Below are 17,640 nucleotides of genomic sequence, written 5' to 3'. Positions count from 1 at the left end.
TCATCAGCACAGTGCAAAGCTATTGAGATATAAAACCAATCAATAGCATGGTAAAGTGCTATTGATGAATCAAACTGCTCTGCATAGTGCAATACTATTGAAGTAGCAAGTCAATCAATGGCACAATATTCAGATATCAAACTCCTTGGCACAGTGTAGTGATATTCAGATATCAACGCCTGTCTATACAGTATAATATTATCTTGATATCAAACTTCTAGGCACAGTTCTTGTATTATGTTTCATTTCTAGTATCATGATATTTAGAAAAATTAAAATAGGATGTTGTTTATATTTTTATACCATAAGAAATAAACCAGCTCTGGCTGAATACTATCTGTTGGATATTGTAAAACTTATTATTTTCTTAGGATTTAAATTTTGTTTTGTATATTTAAAACATAATAACAAGTATTTCATGAAAAAATATTCAAACTATTAATTCAGTATTTAATTTAGACAACAAAATAATCAATTTATATTTAAAGAGCAAAAAAAAATTAACTTTTGTTGCAACTTCAGAAATTAGATAAATAAAAAATTGTGTGATCTACTTGTACTGTTTGCTTAAGGATAAAGTCTGCACATACAAAAACCCTCATTTAATGTAAGAAGCACACAGGAAGCTCGCCCAGTGGAGTACTAAGGTCCCAGGATTCTTGGTTTATGCTGAATTAGCTGTTCTCCATTGTGAAGGTCAATTGGGGACCTATGGTCGAGCAGCCTGGCAAAATTTACTATCTTAGCTCACATATGAAAATTGACCACTCGAACTGGGTACTGCAGATCTGTTGTTGTCCATGGAACTATTTCCTAAATGAATTAGCACCTTCAGGACAAGAGGTAGAAAATTGGGGGAATGGGTTCTAATCTCGCCCAGAATGACGGGATGGAACTTTCACTATATTATCTCTTTCCTTACTGCCTATAAAAATATTGTAAGAAATTAGTTTAAGGGGATTAGCTTGATTTCTAATTATCATTCATTTACAAAACGCCCGTAATTCAGCAAAAATTTGTAATTTCACTTTCAGAGCCTTTAAAATGGGTGGTGTGGGAAGAGGATAAATTCACAGTGGTGCAGTAGGGAATGCTTTTTTAAGGTTGCATCTGGCCCATCTGGTTTCTCTAGCACTCCCATCACATGGGAAAGATTAGGGCTCCAAAGGAGGAAAGTCTTCTATTTCCCACAATTGACATCCCTCACCTTGATAAATATAAAAGTTTGCCAATATAATATTAGAAAGCATATGCCTCACACAAACATGCATACATATATGTACAGACAGCATGGACAGAAAAGTTACCAGGCCCAACTCAGAATAGCTTTTATTTTTTGCAGCTATTAAATGTAATAAAATAGATTGAAATACTTTGTATAAACCAATATGTTACTAAGAACCCAAATAGTTAGGAAATTTAACTGAGGATATGTTGTTTACACTGTAATGTGATATGTACACTCATAGCCTATAGTCTGCAGGAATGTTCACATTTTATTGAATCACTTACTTTTATAATTATTAAAACAGTATCATAAAACATAGCAAGAATTAAACACAAATCAACATGCACTTTGGTCAATATAAGCCATGGGAACCTTCCTTAGCAACCAAACTATTCCAATAACATCATCTGACATCACTGGATACCACTGTTTCTGCACACTTTTACAGCATGTTCAGGCTACATTCACACAACAATTTTTGTATTGATGTAAAGTGGTTTTGCATGTGCATCAACACAAAAGTGACAGCATAAGTTGGAAAACTGCTGAGCGCACTAAAGTCCTGAGGTGTAAGACCCTCTTCAGGAGGTTGATTAGAATTTGGTTTGCATTCCAAGAGTACAGGATGATCCAGCCTGAAAACATTTAGCCAAGCACAGAAATCTATTTTTAAAACTTTCATAGTACCATTAACACATCCAGATCCTTGCAAACTGTTGACATAATTTTAGAAATCATTTTTATAGGAACAGGAGTAGGCCATTTAGCCCCTCGAGCTTGTTCCATCATTCAGTTTGATCATGGCTGATCTGTACCTCAACCCCATTTTCCTGCCTTTTCTCCATATCTCTTGATACCCTTAACTAACAAAAATCTATCAATCTCAGTGTTGAAAGCTTCAAATAACCAAGTAGCCACAGCCTGGGGAGAGAGTTCCAGATATCTACTACCCTTTGCATGAAGAAGTGCTTTCTGATTTCACTCCAGAATGGCCTCCTATCTATTTGGGTCAGTAAAGCAAAATAGTACAGTTCAGAAAACTGAAATTTGCGTCATGGTCAAATTTTCTAAAAATGCAGGATTGTGCATCTAATGATCTGAGGCTTGTGTTCACTAGCTATACAGTGCAATCATTAGAGCTGTGTTATACTGTCTGACTAGCGGCAATAGTGATCCTTTGTATATGTATGCTTCAACACTGCTATCCAAGCTGTTAGGTTGTAATGTTACTTTAGGGCAGGGTGGATGCTGTTGCCACTGTCTTAATCTATATGAAGTTACCCAAGTTCGCAGGGAATCCAATGGATCCCTGGCACTTTTAAATTGTGACTATTTACCACAATGGAGTCATACTGAAACTGGCAGAAACTCCAACTGGTATGAGATAGCCTCTTGGAATGGGTTCAGCACCACTTGCTTTTGCAACACTCAAAAGAAATTAAACAAATTTAGATAATCATTTTGTTTTAACCAAATTATTAACTATTCTTTGGGATTAAAGAGGTTAATATGACACTCAATTTATACTATCACTTTAGTACTGATCCCCAACCAAAACTATTTTATATTGGTAGTATAACTGCATTATAAGTTTGCAGTCCCATTGAAACATATTTTAACTTTGAGAAATTAAATTTAAATGGGTCCAAACACTCTGTTTGAAGTCAAATTATTATCTAAGTAAGTCATGCAGACACAATATTATCTAGAACTTTGGGGTCTTGCTAATATTTTATTGATGTGTGGCATTGTATTAGCAGCCAACAGCCTCACATAAAAAAGCTAAAAATCAGTCTCTGATCAGGCATTTTACATTTCTCCTCACTACTCAGGTTTTTTTAAAATCACTTTTGATTTTGAACCAGCTAACATCAGTTAATAGAATGCTGTCTGGCAACAGAACAATAAGATAAAGGCTTCTCTAAATTAGTTGATGTGTCATAGAACCTTTTGTTCTATTTAGCTAAAGGGATTGTGAGAGAATTTTTGGTGTGTTTACACGCCAGTTTTAGCATTACATTAAAGTGCTGTGACATTAAAATTGATGTGCAAACACAGGGTCAGATCAACGATCTAAAGCCCAGTTGCACTGGGATAACTGAAACCCTACAGATCCCTTAACATAGCCTTGAACAGTTCGGGTTTCAAACGTCTGTTTCCTTTCGCAGTCTTCTAACGTCATGCCAAGAGAACATAACTGGGGCTGAAAACTGGCTTCTTAATGAGGAACTGTGTGAATTAGCTCTTTATAAACTACCACCAACTTGAGAGCGATTTGCTCTTAGTTCACCATATGCCATGACAGTGCACCCTAAGATACCATAGCTTCCAGTGGCATGATGCTCAAGCAAGCAGACCTGAGCTATACTGTGGGACTTTGCCTCACAATGAGCTCATTGACAACCAAGAAATGTGCCTGCATGCTTTAAGTGGACTCTGGAGTCAGATTGCGACAAGCTAAGCTACCATTTTCATCTTTTAAGCACGGCCAAAATCACTTCACACTGCAGCTTCTGAGGCCTGCCGAGCCCCGCTGCGTTAAGGTGAACTGACCCCGAATGAAAATGTCACATTTCCGTCTAAAACTGAACATTGTTTATATACGATATTGGGAGACAAGATTGTGGAAAATGTTATCAAATAAAAAAACCATCGGCCGTAAGATTGCCATGTCCCTTATTATTGTACCATTTTCACTACAATTTTTGGAACTTCATTGGTACCCGACTCCTGTGGGGAGACTGGCAAAATTATCTGCCACCTTAATTTAGAAATACATTTATGGAAAATCCGTCGTTTGAATTGTATGGAATCTCGTTGAAATTTGTGTCAAGTTTTAATAAAAATGTTTTCGGGTGATTATTTGATCATATTTCTTAATAATAAAATAAAATCCAGACCATCGATTTGAAAGTTAGTGGTAAACCTGATCATGTCGATATTCAGTAGTTCCCTGACAGTGTCACTTAGATTCGGTAAACTGCTTCCAAAATGTTCTTCCAAGACCGGACATCTGAATCGCTGAAAGCAAATTCTATTCATATTTGATAGTAAAACGCCACTTAAATTTCTCAGTGTTAAATACAAACAATTATTGTAAAGTTCCCTTCGCTTTAGTTTCAGTACAAGGACACAAAGCCTTTGGACTGGAGGGTGGGGACAACTCGGTAATTGTTTACTTTGTGCTGATTTGCTGTCGTTTAGCTGATTATTAAGATGTTGGTAACTATTTAACAGAGGCACATGAATTCCTTGCGCCTCTATTTTTGATTTCAAAAAGCCAACTACGCAACGCATATGCACTGTCCCCAACACCGAGAAAGATGAAATGTTGATTTTAATAGTCAATTGTTCCATCGTTATTTGCTATAAACAGTCTGGTGTATATCACCCAGGGTCACAGTGAAAGAAATAGGCGGGCAATTTTAATTAAGTTTTCAAAATTGACGTCTTCGCCTTCATGAGCTATAATTCCGATATAACCTGGTTACAGGTGACACTGCCTGAGGCTGTTTCCTCGTTCTATATCAACACAACCGCGTCCATTTCTAGATAGTGTCAAAAAGTATTTTAATAATTGTACGTTTTTGTTTAAAGTATTTATGTGAGCACAAAATCTATTGCGATTTAATAAATATTAGGGGATTCCCGCACAATATATGTTGGATCCACGATGTGGTTTAGTACTTTTTGGTAATATCCGCTTTGTCAATTTCAGGTTAGTTTCATAAACCAACTGGAGCCCCGAATCTATCGGTAACTCTATTACTTTACATTAAAGGAACTTCTAATATAAATCAAAATAATTGTGGGTTTTAAAAAGTTTTCATTATATATATGTTAATCATTCTAAATTAAAGAGACAACACAGCCCTGAAATCAAAGAGTGACCCTTGTATCCCACTTTACTCCAATTCTCTACATTATATTTAATTTTCGATACCAGTGGTATCACCAGAATTAATTGTTGGCTGGGAATCTCGTTACATTGGTGTAAATTTATGATGTCGTTTTGATAAAGGGTCTAGAAAGGTGTTTCTCTGACGTCCCTGTAAGAATCGCAGTGCCGGAGCATTGGCAGGGCCGTACACGGTAACCCTGATCAAACCTGACCCCCAAAAATATCCATGCTGCTGTCATGACATGAGTAAGTATTATCCGTGTATTGGAGCACTGGTTGCTAAATGTAACAGATGTATTGATCATTCAAACGGACTATCTTTCAGTTTGACACTCTATCGTCGTGAGAACAATATAGGTGAATCTGTCGCATTTATGCAATTTATTAATTTATAAATTAATAACAAGACGTTTTGTTCAAATCGTTCGTCTTTTTCGTCGCATTTTTTTTATAACGAACTTCTCTTATTAATGTTGGAGGTTTCGGTAATTGTGATGGGAAACCAGTTTCTTCAACGTCCGATGAAGGATAAAAGTGAACAATAAATTTCTCCTCTAAAATTAGTGCCTTCTTAGCCCAGTCCTTTACCGTTGCTCTTACATCATTTGGGAAACTGCGGCTTTGCCTCCAAGACAATTTTCCAAATTTCGAATTGTTTTTTCTTAGAATTATTATTTATTCCAATTTTACCAGAAATAATTTTTAACCATTTTATATCCAGAAAATATCTAAGTTGTGCTTTAACGAGAGCGAGGGAGATGTGGCATGTTTCGCTCGAATTGATTGAGAATTTCTTTTAACGAATTTTGAAAGTATTTTTATCCGCCAAGCATACCCAAGGAATGAAGCATCTTTATTTTCTGAAATACTCCGAAATACTGAAATTTAATGCGATCGTAAGGTTGTTGCTGCAATGCACGTACTTTGATATGTAATATTTATTATAATAGTATTTAAAAGACTTTATTATGAATGCATTCTCTGATTGTATTTAAATAACGTGCTTGGGTTTGCTGATCGGGACTTGTTTAAAGATTGGTCCTTAAGGCATTGCATTGTCATTTTTTATATCAGTGACCGGCGCATCCCTTCTCAAAAGGTGGCAGTAAGCTATGCTTTCAGTGGCGAGCTGCTATGCCAAACTCTCAGTCTCAGCTCCCACATGTCTATAGCTTTTATTAGTCAATATCTGAACAAATCAAAGGAGGTGGGGGAGAATGATGCAAGGCGAGATCCTGGGGGCGCCACCAAGTCTGTAACCAGGACAAAGGAAACGCTGGGGAATATATATTTTAAAAGAATTATTAGCCCTAGTCTCATTAATAACCTTCATCTTCCTCGGCGGAGTTTTTACAATCGAATACAATTAAGTCAGCAGAACCCCGCAATTTTGGAGGGAAATATTTTAAAGCAATAGAATTTTACTGAATGAGACGCTCGTGGGCAAAGTTTATTCTTAAAATAATATAGGAAAATTATGAAGCCATCGGAGGGAGGTGACGTTGCAACTGTTCAGATGCATTAAGTAGTCCCTTGTTTTATGTAAAACGTTGCCATAAATTAGATTAGGCACAACTGTTGTGCTATTAGTTTTCATGCACCTTTCCAAAAACACCAACCAAATGGAACCTTTCTTGCTTTCTGTGGAGGAGGGAACCTTGGATTATTTGCTTATTTATTGAATCTAGTTTATTTTCTATGAAGCCTCGAGATTGCTGGGCCGACTGACTGCCGTTTGTTTATGAGCAAATGTTCCTTTTTCTTGTCTTCGTTCAATAAAATATGATGTGGAGATGCCGGTGATGGACTGGGGTTGACAAATGTAAGGAATCTTACAACACCAAAATGTTTTATTTTCAAATAAAACTGTTGGACTATAACCTGGTGTTGTAAGATTCCTTACATTCAATAAAATAGTGATAATACTTCACCTACAAATATTCTTCATAAATCAGCTACAAACTCCCATTCTACCTTCTCAACTGTTGACAAAATGTAGTGGAACAAACTTAGACAAATGACAAAAGTCTATTCATTTGAGTATTAACACTGGCTTCATAATTCGCCGATAAAATTTTCAGATATTTTTAGATAAATATTTATAGATAGTTCAAATTAAACGGGATTCTTTGTCTTCAAACATCCAACTGTGAGCGTGATAAAAAAATGTGATTTATTTGAAAACTACAACAGCACAAAAAGAAAAGGGACATTTCCAGAAAGTTGCTGCAATATATATAGTGCAAGTAGTTATTTACACGAGTATATATATATGTATATAATGTGTGTATTTGTGCATACGTGTGCATACATATATAGAGGTATATATGACTATATGTGTATATATAAAACTTCATATGAAATTGACAGTCACTAATACCTCCTAAAATGGGATAATCGGATCATTTTTAAAGTGACACATTTACCGTTGGTCGTTCTTAATCTAGTTTCAAACCCTTCTTTATGTGTCCTCACTCACTCGGCTGCTTCCTTACCAGTGAAACGCCATTGCAAAAGATCACAGGTAACTTTTGCTTGCACTCAGATATTCGTGCTTGGATTATTTTGTTGTCCGACGCGAAATTTTAAATTTGACAATTAGGCGTCCATTGTGTGGCGTGTCCCATTATTTGAATCATATTTAAATGACAGTTCGATGCCGTTTGTTTCACATTTTTACCAGTAATAAAACTATTGCTAAATATGTCCGTTAAAACGGACGCCTAACTACGAACAAGCTTATAACTTTCACTTCCAAATAAAAACGATCGCACAATTTAAATAAGGATTTTGTACAACGCACAAAATAATAGTGTTAGCAAATCGCTTATATTGCGGAGTCCTTTTGAGTTAACTTGGCTATTTCTACAACTGCCCCGCTATTTAAATGTCCTGATTTGTCCTGTGGGTTTCTAGAAATCGTGTGATTGTGGTGTATAAAGCAGCAGGGCTAACAGTTTTAATTCGCTAATACAGGTGATTGGTCAATAAGTCGCTTCATTATCCTAAAATTAAAACACAGCCAAAGAATTGTATTTATTCTTGGTCAGAACCCAACAGTAAACCGAAAGATACAGCTGAACATATGCGAATCCGTTTTTGGTAAGCCGGGTTAAAAGTTTGAGTAGAAAAGAGAAAGTGGAGGATTTTTACAGAGACAATCATCTTCCATAAGAGCAGGACAATGGAACACTTCAAAATCCAAATGGAAATTTAATGAGAGTTAGGAGGTATCTGTATTGGGCCAGTGAATGTGGTTGGGTTGAACTGTTTCCAAATATGGCCTGTAAAATCCAACAGGGTTGCTCCTTTAAAGATACGCCGGCTCTTCGCTGTCTACGCAGAACATCTGAAGTAATAGACAGATAGTAACATAGACACATGGGATTTTTAAAAATATAAAATCTATTCCTTTTCAAAGATAATTGACTCATTTAGATCCAAATACCGGCAGAGAAGTATAACAGACATTTAACAGTTGGTGGAATCTAAATTGCTCAAAAGATGTTAGTTTGTAGCTTTAAAATCAAACTCATAGAGGCCACCAAAGAAGCCTGTCACAGTTGAAATTTACTTGATTTGCCCAAAGTGCTTGGTTTCGTTCCATTTGATAAAAACTGGCTTTACTTATTTGATTGGTACATATCACTCAAAAGACAGGACAAGTTATCTGATCTACACAGTGTGAAGATATGGAGATCTCATAAACTAGCTATACAGAGAGTAAGATATCATAGATACAGTACTGAATGAAACATCATACAGGTACCACTACAGAGATTGAGTACAAATAGACAGCAATACACAAACCCCATACATAGATCAGTGCAGTGAAGGAGACTCTATAAAGACATCAATACAGAGAGTTGATGTACCTTCACACTCTTCCCTTGGAGAATGGAAGGATTTGCAGACTGATCATCAATCTGACAGACAGTAACATGAATGTTCCTTCCATGGCTGTAACCATCTTAGTAGTTAGTCCTATATGACAGAAGGGTTTTATGGGCCCCACAACCCATACCATGCTGGAGGGGGCACTCAAATCCACTGGACATGAATGTCCCACTGCATGTCAATGTAGAATTCAGAGTTTGGAGCACTTGCCAAGACTGTCTGGAGCAGGGTTTGAACCCTGCACTTCTAACTCAGAGGTGGGAATGCGACCACTAAGACAGAGGCTTGCTCCTAATACAAAGAGTGAAACGCCACAAAAATGCTAACAGAGGGACACAGATCCTTCCAGACACTAGTACAGAGAGAGTGAGAGACCCCATACAAACAGTAGGATAGTGAGGTGTCAGCCGTGGCTCAGTTGGTAGCACTTTTGCCTCTGAGTTAGAAGGTTGTGGGTTCAAGTCCCGCTCTAGAGGCTTCAACACATAATCGAGGTTGACACGGGAGTGTTTCACTATCAGAGGCGCATCTTTTGGATGAGACGTTAAAGCGAGGCCCCATCTGCCCTCTTCGGTGGACGTAAAAGATCCCACAGCACTATTTCGAAGAAGAGCAGGGGAGTTCTCCCTGGTGTCCTGGCCAATATTTATCCTTCAACTAACATCACAAAAAAACAGATGATCTGGTCATTACAACATTGTGGGACCTTGTTGTATGCAATTTGGCTGCTGTATTTCCTACATTCCTACAGTGACTACACTTCAAAAGTACTTTATTGGCTGTATAACACTTTGGGGCGTCCTGAGGTCATGAAAGGCATTATATAAATGCAAGTCTTCTTTCTTTCAGACAGACACTATAGAAGCCCACATACAGACAGTACAGAGAAAGTGACCCATAGATACCCATACAGACAACAATACAGAGAAAGAGAGAGACCCGATGCAGACTCCAATACAGGGAGAGAGAAACTCCAATACCAATAGATCCCATATATAATCCAATACAGACAGAAATACCAACACAAAGGTGCTCCATACACACATCAGTACGGAAAGTGACACTCCATGCACAGAACAATACAGGGAGTACTAACACCATTAGAGGGAATGCAACCCTATTCCCTCCTTAAACCTTCCTCTAAACCAAACTGTTAGTCACCCGTCCTAATATCTCCTTCTTTGGCTTGGTGACATTTTTTATCTAATTACACACCTGTACTCACCTTGGGACATTTTCCTACATTAAAGGCGCTATATAAATGCAAATTGTCATTGTTATATTCAGACACTAATAGAGTGAGTACCTATAAATGTATCAATGCAAAGAAAAACATACATGCACTAAAACAGAGAGACTCCTAACAGACACCAATACTGAGAGTCTCCATGCAAACACCAAAAGAGAGAGATAGATCACCTACAGACTTCAGTACAGAAAGAGATATCACACAGTCACCAATTCAAACAGAGAAGCTGACCCCATGCCTTTAAATGAGTAGAGACCTCATAAATACAAGTAGACAATGCGACCCCATACAGACACAAGTACAGTGATACTCCATATTGATACCGGTATATAGAGAACTGATAGAAACAGCAATACATAGAGAGACCCTACAAAGGCACTCGAACAGAGAGTGAGATTCAGACATCATTACAAGGAGAGAGACTCCATAGTGACAGCAGTAGAGAAAGTGACACCCCATACAGACACCAATGCAGAAAGACCCCATACAGCCACCAGTAGAAATGGAGACCTCATAAAGACACATGGACAGCGAGTGAGACTTCATACAAACACCAATAAAGAGAAAGGGAGAGAGAGAAATGCCCTATACAGACACCAAAACAGATAGTAAGACCCCATACAGACTCCAGTACATTAAGTAAGATCCCATACAAAATGAGTACAGAGACTCCATACAGACACAGGGGGGTGGATTCTCGTCTCATTGACAGTTTGGCAGCTGAGTAAGACAACTGCCCCCCATGTGAATCCATCACTAACCCTAAAACTTTCCTCCTGGGGCCCTCATTTGCTATGCAGAGCAGGTTAGGAATGGTAATACTGCTCCTGACACCTTTACCAACCAGTTAAGGTTGTCATCAGTTTTCCAGCAGCAGAGAGTGCCAAATGTCTCAAGAAGCAGCTGTCTTGGAGGAGAGAGGGGACAGGGGTCAACAACAGAAATGGCTCCCAGATTTTCAGATACATCCACGGAGGTGTTGCTAACTGAAGTCAGACTAGAAGGGATTGACTCTTGGGCATGGAGGACAGGAAGCCACGTGGGTCGTTCAAGCTTTGCAACCTCCACCATTCCAAGAACTACACAATGCAGGAAGAGGTTCAATGACCTCTCAAGGGTAGCCAAAGGATGTTAAAGCATTCTTGCCAATTCATATCTTCTACCACTCATACAGCCTTCACGCACCTCATTACCTATTATACTGTTACTCTGTCAGCAACCGGATGTCAGGGAAACTCACTAATGCAAAGTGAAACCTCTGAAAACACTCAAGCACCATCTTTACTCAAAATCACACTGGCAACGCACTGTGCATGTCACAAGGGCTTCTGCAAGTCTTCAAGGACACTTCATTTAAAGGGACAATACTCCTCCACCTCTCATCATCATGAGATGCACACGCTCATACGGAGAAATGTCTATGCCACTCACATACCTTGAGCATTGTTTTCTCCCCCTCCAAAGGAATAGCTGGCCCATAACCCGTGTCAAAGAAATGTAATCAGGGGAGGAGCACATTACTGAAAGCCCTGAGTTTGCATGAGCAGGGAATGCTGGAAATCATAGGCAGAGACAGATGAGGCTGTGGAAAATGGTGAGGTTTGAGGTGAGATGGCAACAGAAAGTTGGTAAAAACTGGGAAATGCTCATCATAGGTAGTTTTATGCACTTTCTCAAAGTTTTGCATTGCCTTAACACCTAACCACTATTTCTTCAAGGGGGGATGCCAGTATGAGCACAGCCAAACAGGCTATTCTGAGATCCACATCATTGAGGATGCCTTATAGGAAGAGGCCAGCCACTCCAATGACTACCCAGGCATGTTCAGAGCAGAATCTGCTGTCATGTCCAAATCTTCAACTATTGCCACTTCATTAAAACCTCCATCATGATATCTCACTTACTCCATCAGGGTAGAGACAACCACTGTAGAGGAAGTTGTTAGGGAGCCAGAAGATGTGCACTGAATGAAGCAGTGAGCATGAGTGAGAATGAGAACCTGGAAGTAGAAGAGAGGAAAAGTGTTATTAATCCATGGAAGGTTGAGAGACAACCTCCCTTGTCTGAGAAATCTGGAGATCCAGTTCCCAGGGGTCCATCCTTCAAAAGAACTACAATTAAGGAGCATCAATCACATATGGAGGCAGCAGAGCTGGTTTCTACACATATGGTTGAGAAGTGGACAGGTGGGAGGAGTTCACTACCCTCATCAGCAGCACATTGCAGGAAGTTTCTCATGGCCTGCAAAACAGTCCAATGTTTTCTGCAGCAACAAGGCATCAGGAGGAGATAGTAAGGACATCAGTGGTATCCAGAGTGGCAGCTACCATTGCTTCCATAGATGCTTTGAGGGTCAGCCTGAATGGCACATTTACACAGGGCTTCCAAAACCTGATTGAGACAATTCTATATGCAATGACACCTAAGCCCTTGCCCAGCAACAGTGAACTGTAAGGATTAGTTGCAGATGTTGTTGTTTCTCCAGAGAGTGGCATTGAGCCTGCTTCCTTCCATAGGTCTCTAAGGCTCCAGGGGAACTAGCCCAGCCAGTTACCATACAATCTCAGGGAGCACATTGTAAAAGTAGTGGACTAGGAGCTTAACCTAGTAGGTTAGATGGCACAAATGGTAGATACAGTGTTAAGGAAAGTAAATATGGCTTGAGCATATTGAGATCTGAGTTCATTTCTGTGTATGATTGCACCTTTTTGGAGTAGAATGATGCCTTGGGTTCCTTTGAACTTCTGTCTTATGAAGGAAACTGGCAGAATTCTTTGACAGTCAGGGTCATTGTTAAGGGTGTTGGGGGGAAATGGGCAGATGCGAAGTGCTTTTATTTGATATGTCAACCTTTATTCATTGAGATCACTGCACTAGAATTGCTATCCTCCTTTCTCTGGCTGCTGGCTGTCCTGATCCACCTTCTCCCCTTCAAGTGCACCCTTCTCTTGATGTAGGGTGGGTGGAGGTTATCCACCCTCCTATCTTCATCATCATCTTCTTCTGCCTCTGGATGAAGCACACCTTTCTTGATTGTGATATTATGTGGAATGCAACAAGCTGCAATGATTCTGGAGTCGCTGGTTGGGCTGTATTGCAAGGCTCTACCAGATTTATCCAAGCACCTAAAATGAGACTTGAAAATGGCCGTAGTCTGCTCAATGATATTTCTTGTAATTGCATGGGCCTATTTTTTTCTGTTGTCTCCCTCTGTCTGTGGAAGCCTTATTGGTGTCATTAGCCCTGATCACGAAGCAACCATCTTCATGCATGGCTCTGAGTCATATTGGTAACTTGTCACTTAATGAATTCATCATGATAGCACTCACATGCAGGATAAGGTGATTGACATTGCACACTAGCATCACATTAATAGAATGAAAGAGAACCCCTATCCTGCAATTGAGAGATACCACATAGAGAAACCAATCCAAAGAGTGAAACCTCCGTACAGGCAGCAGTACAGTAAAACCCCAACAGACAACAATAGTGAGATCCCATATATACAAACACCATTACAGATAGTGAGGTTGCATGCAGACACCAATATTGAGAGTCATACCCCATGCAGAACTCAGTATGGCGAGACCTCTGATAGACACCAGTAGAGGGAATGAGCCTACAGGCACCAATACCAAGATAAATCTCATACAGACACCAATAATGGGAGTGAATCCCCATAAAGACATAAGAATAGAAAGACACCATATAGACAATACAGAGAGGAACCACCTACAGAGACTAGTACTGAGAGTGAGACTGCATATAGATATCAATACAGTGAGTGTGACTCCATACACATACTAATACAAAGAGAGAGAAAGAGGCCACATACAGACACTAGTGGACAGTCAGACCCCATTCACAGGACGGAGACAGAGAGAAGGACCACATACAGACTCCAATATAGAGATAGACCCCATAACGTCACCGGTACAGAGGTTGAGACTCCATACAGACACAAGGATAGAGAGTGAGATCCCCCATACAGACACCAATACAAAGGGTCCCAATAGAGATAAGAATGCAGTTCGAAAGCCCAGACAGACGGGTGGACTGATCATATGGGCAATCGGGAGATTTTCTGAGTTCTCCTGTGAATGGTTCCATAGCGCTGTATTATCGGCGCCCCCTTTTTCCGATAGATCCCCGAAGAATCCGGCGGATAGAGACACCAATACAGAGAGAGGGGAGCCACCTACAGAGGCCAGTACTGAGAATAGGACCCATACTAACGCCAGTAATAAAAATTGGGAACCAATACAGACTCCAATAGAGAGACGCCATACAGACTATACAGAGAGTGAGATCACATAAAGACCCTGATGTAGAGAGACCCCATGCAGAGAACAGAGTGAATCTCCATACAGATATCCTACATAAATAATAACACATGCAGATACCTATATTTAATGTGCGAGTTCGAGAATGTGACCTCATACAGTAACCAATACAAAAAGTGAGAACCCAGGGTGGGACATGATGCCTTACAATTAGAGCGAAGCCCGTGCCTAGAGTGTGAGTTCCTATACAGAAACCAAGTCAACGAGACACCCTCTCTACCGTCCTACCCACACAGATTAACTCCATACAAACACCTTATGAGAGCAAGACCTCAAGTTGTAACCTGTAACCAGTTTATATAGAGTGAGAAAGATCTCAAGAAGAGCAGTGCAAAAATACAGTTTCACTAGTAGCCATTAATATCCTAAACAGAGAGCGGCCCACCGACCGAGAGCTCATCCAGAGAGTGAGGGAATTAAATGAGAACTACAACGCCAGTGAGTCATCGTAGGGAATAATAATTTTACAAAGCTCCAGTACGCAGTGGGATTAATAGTGTAGACATTCTGCTTATTTTAACAGTACATTCTTGCCAACCATTTATTTCAGCTACAAATATATATCTTTAAAACTCACTATAGCCATATGGTTTATATTATTCTCATCGAGTATTTACATTTCCCGTGTTTTGATTCCGACAGTAACTTTATCTAAAATCGGTTGCTTGCCACATTGACCAGACTCAACACACAGATCAGTTATTTGTAACCGATTTGTTAGAATAATAAAGAAACATTAAGTTGGCTTCAATAATAATATACAGAAACATTGTAAAAGTACAACAAATTAAATAATTTAATATGACATATCACACTATAAAAACTTCTTTTCTATTTAAAGTATAAACACAATTTCGAATATAACATCTAGCATACTGCAACAAATCAACTTTATATATAATGAAACATACATACACAATTATATACCACTAATATTAAATTCCCGTCCGTCAGCTCAGCAGCGACTATGGAGCCGAACGCAATTATAAAATGATTAAATATAAATGTGTCTTATCACAACGCTGATTTATATTTTGACTGCTGTTGATCCTGTCAGAATATACATTAATTGTAGGAAAATGAATGTTTCATTCGTATGTAAAATTTAGCTACTAGAAAACAATCGGAGCATTATCCATTCACAATTGAAAGGGACAGTCCTCCTCTGTGTGATTGTCTATGTAAATCATTGATGTCAGCAAAATTAATTGAAACCTATTATTCGCAGTTATGATCTAAAATACGTCAACTTCAATGGATACAGGCAGAACTTACAATTTATGTAAACTAATGTTTGTAGTTAAAATAAATTACATCACATCTTTAAATGTGCTTTATGTGATCAGTGTATTTAAAGTAATATAATTATTCGTGTCATTTATTGTCGGCAATAACTACTGATCTTACACACGCTTCTTGAAGCCATGCTATTTGTTTAAATTAGAATGCCAATTGATGCTTTTTAAAAAACTTTATTTCGGAATCTAGAAAAATATCCTATTTTACTTTCCTTGTAGCCTTGTGTACCGTCCTGTTGTACACGTGCATTTAAAACGCATTCGGGTTTATACTATTAAACATAAATGTGTCGTTTTGCTTGTAATAACCAGGAATTCTGAGCACAGCAACATGTCTCTTTCACACAAACACACTTACATGCACACATACTGTTTCTCTGTCTCCTTTAATTAAGAAGCTATTTACATTATCAGTCGAGGACAAACAGTATAGGCTGACATTTTCTTTTCACTTAATTGCCCCTCCCTGCAAACCTCCCCCTCCCGTCACATGTCAGCAAACTCCACGGCATTGTTGCCCTGAAACGGAGCAGACGCAGCTAACGCAATCATCGAACTGATCTAAATTATATTAAAATAATCCAGTAAAGGGGGATTTTACTATTTACCGTTTCGATATAATTGAATTTACGTCTGCTGTTAGGAGCCAGTTATTATTAACTAAGAGACAACAAACATCACAACCAATCGCACTACAATGTGTTCATTTTCTCCTCATCTCTGAGACAATTATATCTTTACAGTTTTGTCGTGATATCCCAGTCAATGAATCAAACTATCATGATCCCTCAGAGCACCAGCAGAATGATTTATTTCGAAGAGAGCAGCATTAAAATTAATCAAATTTTAACTTTTTGACTAGATAAAATGAAGCTATGTGATGTCTCGGTTTGAGTTAGGCCACTTCACATTTTTTTTAAAAAGTTATTTAACATTTAAGACCGTAAAATAAATTAAGATAAAGATTGGTTGCTACTTCATTGTATTTCTGAAACTAACCTGAAATTGGCAAGTACGTCGGAGGGAAGGAGAAATCTCAAGATGTGCCTCAAACTTACTGTAGCAAAATCGCGCTGCTGCTATCAGAGCCAGAAGACAACCTATGAAAAAAGTAAAATCACTCCACACGTACGTTTTTAGATAACCTCTTGCTCTGACTGAGGTGCATTTATCGGCAATGGAAATATTTTTTAAATGGCAAAGGCGGTAAATGTAAAGAAAGGACAATCTTTAGATTTCTCTTGAAATTGCAGAGTTTTTTTAAGGGATATACTCCAAGGAAGTAGCACTAGGAATAAAAGGACCTGGGACGAAGAAGGATTTATGCAGTACAATGTATTGTTTTTGTGCCGCTTGTAACAGTCTCTAAAAGGTGTAATCCTTATTGGGGAGCACTTGCCAGCAAGGGAAATGGCACTTGATCGGCGTATTTCAACGTTTTAAAAAGACGTCTATAAAACATTTTTTTTCTAACCTAATGGTCCTTTTAGGTCGATGGGATACAGCTTGTTAAATAGTTTACAGACTATCCTGCTTATCTGCAATAAGCTATTAATATCGGAGTGTTCCATAAATTATTACATTACAAAACATACAAGGTACCTGACGCCCAGAGTTAAATGACTTGGTTCAAGCTATTTCCCGGGTCGGGAATGATGAAGGAAGAATAACAGCAACGGGTCAGCCCGACCCAAAGGCACCACAATTATTCTAACTTTGCTTCA

The sequence above is a fragment of the Heptranchias perlo genome, chromosome 19 (assembly GCF_035084215.1).
Source record: "Heptranchias perlo isolate sHepPer1 chromosome 19, sHepPer1.hap1, whole genome shotgun sequence".
NCBI lineage: Eukaryota > Metazoa > Chordata > Chondrichthyes > Hexanchiformes > Hexanchidae > Heptranchias > Heptranchias perlo.
Note: the sequence above shows the minus strand (reverse complement) of the source record.